Raw genomic sequence first — 9,055 nt, forward strand, 5'->3', positions numbered from 1 at the left:
TATTTTGGTATGGCATGGAAACGTATGGGTGCTTTGGTGTGTTTTGAGTGCGCTTTGGTACCGTTAATTTTTTTTTTTTTATGGTATGGTACCATGTGGGTGATTTGTAACGGTATTGTACCTTATGGATGGTTTAGTACGTTTTAGTATGGTATGGTTCCGTTTTGTTATGCTATGGAACTATATGGGTGTTTTGGTACGGAATTGTATCTTATTGATGCTTTCATACGGTACTGTACCTTTTTGGTACGGTATGGTACGGTATGGGTGCTATGGTACATTTTTGGAAGGTATGATATAATTTTGGTATTTTATTGTACCGTATGGGTATTTTGGTACGGTATTGAATTGTGTGGGTAGTTTTGTACATTTTGGTATGGTATGTTACAGTTTTGGTGTCGTATGGTACTATATGAGATTTGTGGTACGGTATTGTACCGTATGGGTGCTTTGGTACGTTTTGGTAATATATGGTACCATTTTTAAATGGTGTGGTACATATGGGTATTTTGGTACGGTATTATACCGTACGAGTTCTTTGGTGCGGTATGGTACCATTTTTGTATGGTATGGTACCATATGGGTATTTTGGTACAGTATTATACTGTATGGGTGCTTTGGAACGTTTTTTTATGGTAATGTACTATTTTGGAATGGTATGGTACCATATGGGTGTTTTTGTTTGCTGTTGTACTGTATGGGTGCTTGGGTACGGTATGGTACCATTTATGTATGGTATGGTATCATATGTGTGTTTTGGTACGGTATTGTATGCTATGGGTGCTTTGGTACGTTTTTGTAAGATATGGTACTTTTTTTGTACGGTATGTTACCGTATTGGTGTTTCGGTATGTTTTGGGAAGGTATGGTTCCGTTTTGGTTTGGTATGGTATCATATGGGTGTTTTGGTATGGTATTGTACCGTATGGGTTTCTTGGTATAGTATTGTAATATTTTTTTATGGAATGGTACTATATGCGTGCTTTGATATGTTTTGGGAAGGTATGGTACCGTTTTGGTGTGGCATGGTACCATATGGGTTTTTCGGTATGGTATTGTACCATATGAATACTTTTGTACGTTTTGGTGAGGTATGGTACTGTTTTCGTATGGAATGGTACCTTATGGGTATTTTGGTACGGTATTATACCGTATGTGTGCTTTGGTACGTTTTGGTAAGGTATGCTACCCTTTTGTTATGGTATGGTACCATATGGGTGTTTTGGTACAGTATTGTACCGTATTGGTATTTTGATAAGGTATGGTACCATTTTGGTATGGTATGGTACCGTATGGATGCTTTGGTACATTTTGGGAAGGTATGGTACCGTTTTGGTACGGTATGGTGGCATATGGGTGTTTTGGTTCAGTATTGTACCATATGGGAGCTTTGGTACGTTTTGGGAAGGTATGGTTCCGTTTTTGTACATCATAGTACTATAGGGGTATTTTGTTACGGTATTGTACCGTATGGGTGCTTCGGTACATTTTGGTAAGGTATGGTACCCTTTTGGTATGGTATGGCACATATGGGTGTTTCGGTATTGTGTTGTACCATATGGGTTCATTGGTGCGGCATGGTACCATATGGGTATTTTGGTACATTTTGGTACGTTATGGTACCGTTTTGGTAAGGTATTGTACCATATGGGTGGTTTGGTATGGTATTGTATTGTATGGGTGCTTTGGTACGGTATGGTACCATTATGGTTTGGTATGGTATAGTATCGTATGGGTGCTTTTGTACTTTTTGAAATGGTATGGTGCCATTTTGGTTTGGTATGGTACCATATGGGTTCTTTGGTACAGTAATGTTCCGTATGGGTGCTTTTGTATGTTTTTCTAAGGTATGGTACCGTTTTGTATGGTATAGTACCATACGAGTGTTTTGGTACGATATTGTTCTGTATGGGTGCTTGGTTCGGTATGGTACTGTTTTGGTTTGGTATGGAATCGTATGGGTGCTGTGGTGTGTTTTGAGTGCGTTGTGGTACCGTTTTTTTTTTGGGTATGGTATGGTACCATATGGGTGTTTTGTTACGGTATTTTTCCGTATGGGTGCTTTGGTACGTTTTAGTATGGTATGGTACCGTTTTGTTATGGTAAGGTACCATTTGGGTGTTTTGGTACGGAATTTACCGTATTGATGCTTTGATATGATATGGTACCGTTTTGGTATGGTATGGTACCATATGGGTGCTATGGTATGTTTTGGTATTGTATGGTACCATATGGTTGTTTTGGTACTGTAGTGACCCGCCCAAAATATTAAATTGTTCTATTCAATGTGGCTGCGTGTAACTATATTTAGTAATTTAGTATGGCATGGATTTTTTTTATATAGACGTACATATACGTGTGTATGTGTGTTTGGTTGGTCGGGCATGAGTTGCGTGATAAGGACCGAGTGCGTGGGGCCCATATGTGATGGAGTTTTTATTAATAAAAGTTTTTAGGGTTAGCTATTATTAATTGTTGGCTTGATGAGCGTTAGTGTAATGACTCAAAACATTTTAGAAGATGGAGCAATAGCTTGATTCTTGGAGGGCCATAGGCAATTTTGCACTTAAAATGGCTGAGGACAGCCGAGAACTCTCAAGTGTAGTCTGCTTTTCATTTTTTTTCTTTTTCGTTCTCTTTCTTCCATTCTCTCAACTCTCTACAAACCCTCATGCTTCAACACCAAAATTGAAGGTCAACACTCGTGAATCTCGCAAAAAGGCAAGTAGAAAACCTGATCGACAGACAAAGGGCTACGCATCTATCCGAACAAGATCTCAATCGGTCAAATTTGGGATTTCATGGCAATTTGGGGATTTCTCTCTTTGAGGTAGGATTTATGCTAAGTGATTAAATATGGGTGTGTATATACCTTGGTGTGCACTTAATTTGAGCTTTGGTTAGAGTTAATCAATTGATAGAGTAAGCCCTACTTTATGTATTTGGATATATTCGTTGTACACGAGGTTAGGTCAGAGATTGGTAATGTTATTCGTGGCTATGATCGAAATTATACTAGTTTGGTATTTTTGATCTTGATTGGTATGGGGTTTTCTTTTAAAGTGGAAATTCATGCATTGTAAGTGGTGCTTGAACATGAGCTAGTTATGTACACGCACACCATGTGTTTGATGAAAAGATAGTAACTTAAATGGGCAATTTTTGTTATATAACAGTTGGATTATTTTTACCCTATGCAATTAGTAGGCTGAGGAAAGGGACTTGTTGATATATGATTTTGTATACTTGTTGCATATATGTGAGTTGTTTTGAATAATTTTTGTGTTTGTGGAGACTAGATTGAGTATATTTTACATTCGTTGAAGTTGATGGATTTGGGTGAGTATTCGAGGAATTTTAGTTGATTTGGGCTTTAAGGCCAAATATTTGAGATATTTTAGATTATGATAGTTTTGTGATTTTGAGGTAGGTCACCAGGAAACTTGGGTCAATTGTGACGCCGTCGGTAAAAGTCCGTAAACCTATTTGGGTCAATTGTGACGTCGTCGGTGAAAGTCAGTAATCTACTCGGGTGAATTGTGACGCTATCGGTGAAAGTCTGTAAACCCGCGCGGGATAGGTTGCTTCGTCCTTCGGGTTAGTAGCCCATAAAATGCATGTGCTAGAGATGTCTAGCACGGTTGTCGGTTGGTTGTATCGGTGAGCAACTCATATAACTTGATTTTTCAGTGTTGAGTAAATTTGATAATTGATTTGGTGGGACATTATATTATCGATTTTTGTTATTTTTCGTATTGAATTTTATGGGTTATTTGCTCTATTCGGGATTAGATTAGATTTGGTGGACTAGTTGCATTCTTTAGATTATTAAGAAAGAAAAAAAAAAGGAATGGAAACAGTTAACATTATGCATGGATTATTTTCGCTTCATTGTACTTGACATTGTATTGGGAGATTTAATCACTTCATTTAGAACATCGGACGAAAGGAAGCATGGAAAACTTTTCAATATTTGTATATAAAAAGAGTATATTTTGTGTAACAAGCTTTGCATGTTCATATCTTTTCATTTAGCTTATTTCCTGCTCGGGCTATGGCTCATGTTGTTGTTAACTCAAATTTTTTAGGTTTCGAGATGGATCCGAAGGCTTAAGAATTATGGATATGTTCTAGTTCTCATTTTTTTTAGAACTTAATTGGATACTTGTACATATTTGTTTGTACGGAAGTACGAGGCCTGTAAACTTTAATTTTATTTTGGGAATGTAAAATTGTAGATTGAGAGAACTGGGCTTGGATGTGTATAAAAAGTAGTGTATTTTGGAGTTTATTTGTAACAAAAGGCGGGTCGTGACAGAATGGTACCAGGGCTATAGGTTTGAATACCTAGGAACCGTGGGAGGAGACTTAGTCTCATTTGGGCACCCTTCTTTTATTTTGTTAGATGTGATATGTGCTTATTTGTTAACTAGTATTTTTGAGCTTTGTGCTTGGAGGTTTAGGTTAGATTTGTATATTTATGTTTGTGTGAGTAACATGGATAGAATTATGCATGTGCTTGTGTGAACTTTTTGGATGCTACCTGTTGACACACTAGGCGACATGTTCGATAGATGGGTTTATCATCATTACTCTTGCAATATTTCTTTTCCTTGATTCACTTGGTTCTTGTCTCCATTTTGCGTCATAATCTACTTTCCCTTGGCTTGAGGTATTTCACGTCTTGGTATCATGTCTTGGTTTTGGCTATCTCCAATGACTGCTACATTGCCTTTCCTTGGATTATCCGGGTGAATTTCAATCTTTACTATCTCAATGTCCTATGGTGCATCTATTACTGTTGTTGATGGCTCAAGTGCTAGCATATGCTTCTTGCTCCCTCACTCTAATTCTGTTGTTGATACTGTTATGCTTTGGTATCAATTTCGTTGGTTAGTTTTGATTTTCTTGCAACTTGTTATTTCACTCAAATTCTAATGTTGCCACTATTACTTATCGGAGTCAAATTTGATGGTGTCACATTGTTTTATATTCAATGGTGTAAACTTGTTAGTGTTATCATTTTCTGATTTGGTTGTTATGGTTGCCTTCCTTGGAATCGAAATCTAATGTTGTTTTTCAGCTTTGGAGGCAAGTTGTTTGTCCTCGATTGTTCTGATTCAACTTGTTAGGGAGTCTTACTCATTCCTAATTTTGGCCTTGAATCTCTTTGCTTGCTTTGGCTTTGTCCTCTTATGTTGATTTGTCATCAACTAAAAAATTGCGCATTTACCTTGTAATTGTATGTTGCTTCTATAGTCAATATATTTCTCTTGCCAGAAACACAAATAATGTTCATTTTCCTTGACTTGAGGTCATGGCTAATCCTTCATATTTTGATGATCTGTCTGAATTTTTAAAAGTTGGTATATCAAGTTCATTGTTTAGCCTCCATTGAGCTTTGACTTGTTCAATCTAGCGGTCAGTAACCTTATAATCTCCTTGTAATCTTGAGTTCTTTGGGACAACGAAGCTTGGATATTTAATTTGAGGTGCGTTCGGCCGGCGCGACTTCAAATTTAATATCTAGCTTAGTTCCCACTTCAACTATTTGCCTTGATTTGAACCTTTGATTTTGATGGCCCAGCTTTCCTGATGTAAATCTTGTTTGAGCTAAAACTTTCACATTATTTGAGTGTCATACAATCAATTATGTCGAACCCCGGGTTAGAATTGTGGTTTGTGTCTTGTGACTTATGTGCTACAAGCTCGTGTGTTAGATTTTTGAGGTTTTTGGGATCACTTGAGATAATAGTTATCAATCAAGCACTGGGCCGGCTTCATGTGCAGTGAAAGGTTCCAAAGATCATTGATTATTTGGACTGATTGGGGAAACGGTTTTGGGCCAGACTTAGCAAGAGAGACTACTAACAAGATTGCTTGGGTGCGACAACAACTAAGTACTATTCGAGATTGCCAAAACTCAGAAGAACTGGGCAGATTGAAGGAGACAAAAATTGACATTTCATGTTTTCTTGAAATTAAAATTATATATAGAGATTTAATGAGAATCGGGAGAATTGTAAAGTTACTATAGCATTTCATTAGATCATTCCTTTGGTCACAGTACTTTGAAACCATCATGGAGTCGAAGAAACCATGTGCGAGTTGGAATCTGAATTCTGTTTGACTATCCAGGTTTGAACTATCTAGCTTGTTTTCTTCTTGAGGTGTGGTGAATTTTGGGGACAAAATTTCTTGAGGGTGTGGTGAATTTCGGGGACGAAATTCCTTAAGGTGGGGAGATTGTAGTGACCCGCCCCAAATATTAAATTATTTTATTCAATGTGGCTGCGTGTAACTATATTTAGTAATTAAAGCATGGATTTTTTTTTATATAGACGTACATATACATGTATATGTGTGTTTGGTTGATCGGGCTTGAGTTGCGTGATAAGGACCGAGTACGTGGGGCCCATATGTGATGGAGTTTTTTTTAATATAAGTTTTTAGAGTTAGCTATTATTAATTGTTGGCTTTATGGGCGTTAGTGTAATGACTCAAAACATTTTAGAAGATGGAGCAATAGCTTGATTCTTGGAGGGCCATAGTGCAATTTTGCACTTAAAATGGCTGAGGACAGCCGAGAACTCTCGAGAGTTCTCTACTTTTCATTTTTTTTCTTTTCCGTTCTTTCTCTCTTCCATTCTCTCAACTCTCAACAAATCCTCATGCTTCAACACCAAATTCGAAGGTCAAGACTCGTGAATCTCGCAAAAAGGCAAGTAGAAAACCTGATCAACAGACAAAGGGCTACGCATCTATCCGAACAAAATCTCAATCAGTCAAATTCAGGATTTGATGGCAATTTGGGGATTTCTCTCTTTGAGGTAGAATTTATGCTAAGTGATTAAATATGGGTGTGTATATGCCTTGGTGTGCACTTAATTTGAGCTTTGGTTAGAGTTAATCAATTGATAGAGTAAGCCCTAGTTTATGTATTTGGATATATTCACTGTACACGAGGTTAGGTTAGAGATTGGTAATGTTATTCGTGGCTATGATCGGAATTATACTAGTTTTCGTATTTTTGATCTTGATTGGTATGGGGTTTTCTTTTAAAGTGGAAATTCATGCATTTTAAGTGGTGCTTGAACATGAGCTAGTTATGTACACGCACACCATGTGTTTGATGAAAAGATAGTAACTTAAATGGGCAATTTTTGTTTTATAACAAGTGGATTTTTTTTACCCTATGCAATTAGTAGGCTGAGGAAAGGGACTTGTTGATATATGATTTTGTATACTTATTGCATATATGTGAGTTGTTTCAAATAATTTTTGTGTTTGTGGAGACTAGATTGAGTATATTTTACATTTGTTGAAGTTGATGGATTTGGGTGAGTATTCGAGGAATTTTAGTTGATTTGGGCTTTAAGGCCAAATATTTGAGATATTTTGGAATATGATAGTTTTGTGATTTTGAGGTAGGTCACTGGGAAACTGGAGTCAATTGTGACGCTGTCGGTAAAAGTTCGTAAACCTATTTGAGTCAATTGTGACACCGTCGGTGAAAGTCGGCAAATCTACTCGGGTCAATTGTGACGCCATCGGTGAAAGTCCATAAGCCCGCGTGGGATAGGTTGCTTCGTCCTTTGGGTTAGTAGCCCGTAAAGTGCATGTGCTAGAGACGTCTAGCACGGTTGTCGGTTGGTTGTATTGGCGAGCAACTTATATAACTTGATGTTTCAGTGTTGAGTAAATTTGATAATTGATTTGGTGGGACATTATATTATCGGTTTTCGTTATTTTCTGTATTGAATTTTATGGGTTATTTTCTCTATTCGGGATTAGATTCGATTTGGTGGCCTAATAGCATTCTTTAGATTTTTAAGAAAGAAAGAAAAAAAGGAATGGAAACAGATAACATTATGCATGGATTATTTTCGCTTCTTTGTACTTGACATTGTATTGGGAGAATTAATAACTTCATTTAGAACATCGGACGAAAGGAAGCATGGAAAACTTTTCAATATTTATATATACAAAGAGTATATTTTGTGTATCAAGCTTTGCATGTTCATATCTTTTCATTTAGCGTATTTTATGCTCGAGATGTGGCTAATGTTGTTGTTAACTCAAATTTTTCAGGTTTCGAGATGGATCCGAAGGCTTAAGAATTATGGATATGTTCTAGTTCTCATTTTTTTTTAGAACTTAATCAGATACTTGTACATATTTGTTTGTAAGGAAGTATGAGGCATGTAAACTATAATTTTATTTTGGGAATGTAAAATTATAGATTGAGAAAACGGGGCTTGGATGTGTATAAAAAGTAGTGTAGTTTGGAGTTTATTTGTAATAAAAGGCGGGTTGTGATAGGTACGGTATTGTACTATATGGGTACTTTGGTACGTTTTGGTAAGGTATGGTACCGTTTTGGTATGGTATGGTAATATATGGGTTTTTTGGTATGGTATTATACCGTATGGGTGCTTTGGTACGTTTTGATAAGGTATGGCACCATTTTGTATGGTATGGTACACATGGGTATTTTGGTACGACATAATACCATATGGGTGCTTTGGTGCGGTATGGTACCTTTTTTGGATGGTATGGTATCATATGGGTATTACGGAACGGTATTGTACTGCATGGGTGCTTCGGAACATTTTTGTAAGGTAATGTACTGTTTTGGAATTGGTGGTACCATATGGGTGTTTTTGTTTGCTATTGTACAGTATGGTACCATTATGGTATGGTATGGTTCCGTTTATGTGTGGTATGGTATCATATGCGTGTTTTGGTATGGTATTGTTTCGTATGGATGCTTTGGTACTTTTTTGTAAGCTATGGTACCGTTTTTGTAGGGTGGGTCACCATATGGGTGTTTTACGGTATTGTATCGTATGGGTGCTTTGGTACGGTATGGTATCGTTTTGGTATGGTATGGTACCGTATGAGTGTTTTAGTACGTTTTGGGAAGGTATGGTACCATATGGGTGTTTTGGTATGGTATTGTATCGTATGGGTGCCTTGGTATAGTATGGTACCATTTTGGTATGGAATGGTACCGTATGGGTGCTTTGGTACGTTTTGGCAAGGTAATGTACCA

The 9,055-nt window shown here is 37.1% G+C and overlaps 1 long non-coding RNA gene across 1 annotated transcript; it reads left to right on the forward strand.

Moving 5' to 3' along the window:
* Positions 1–6,641: 6,641 nt before the first annotated feature.
* On the forward strand, positions 6,642–8,147 carry LOC131308161 (uncharacterized). Its single transcript, XR_009194352.1, has 2 exons — positions 6,642–6,830; positions 8,092–8,147. It is a non-coding gene; the product is annotated as an uncharacterized LOC131308161 (long non-coding RNA).
* The last annotated feature ends 908 nt before the right edge of the window (positions 8,148–9,055 follow it).

The sequence above is a fragment of the Rhododendron vialii genome, chromosome 11a (assembly GCF_030253575.1).
Source record: "Rhododendron vialii isolate Sample 1 chromosome 11a, ASM3025357v1".
NCBI classification, from domain to species: Eukaryota; Viridiplantae; Streptophyta; class Magnoliopsida; order Ericales; family Ericaceae; genus Rhododendron; species Rhododendron vialii.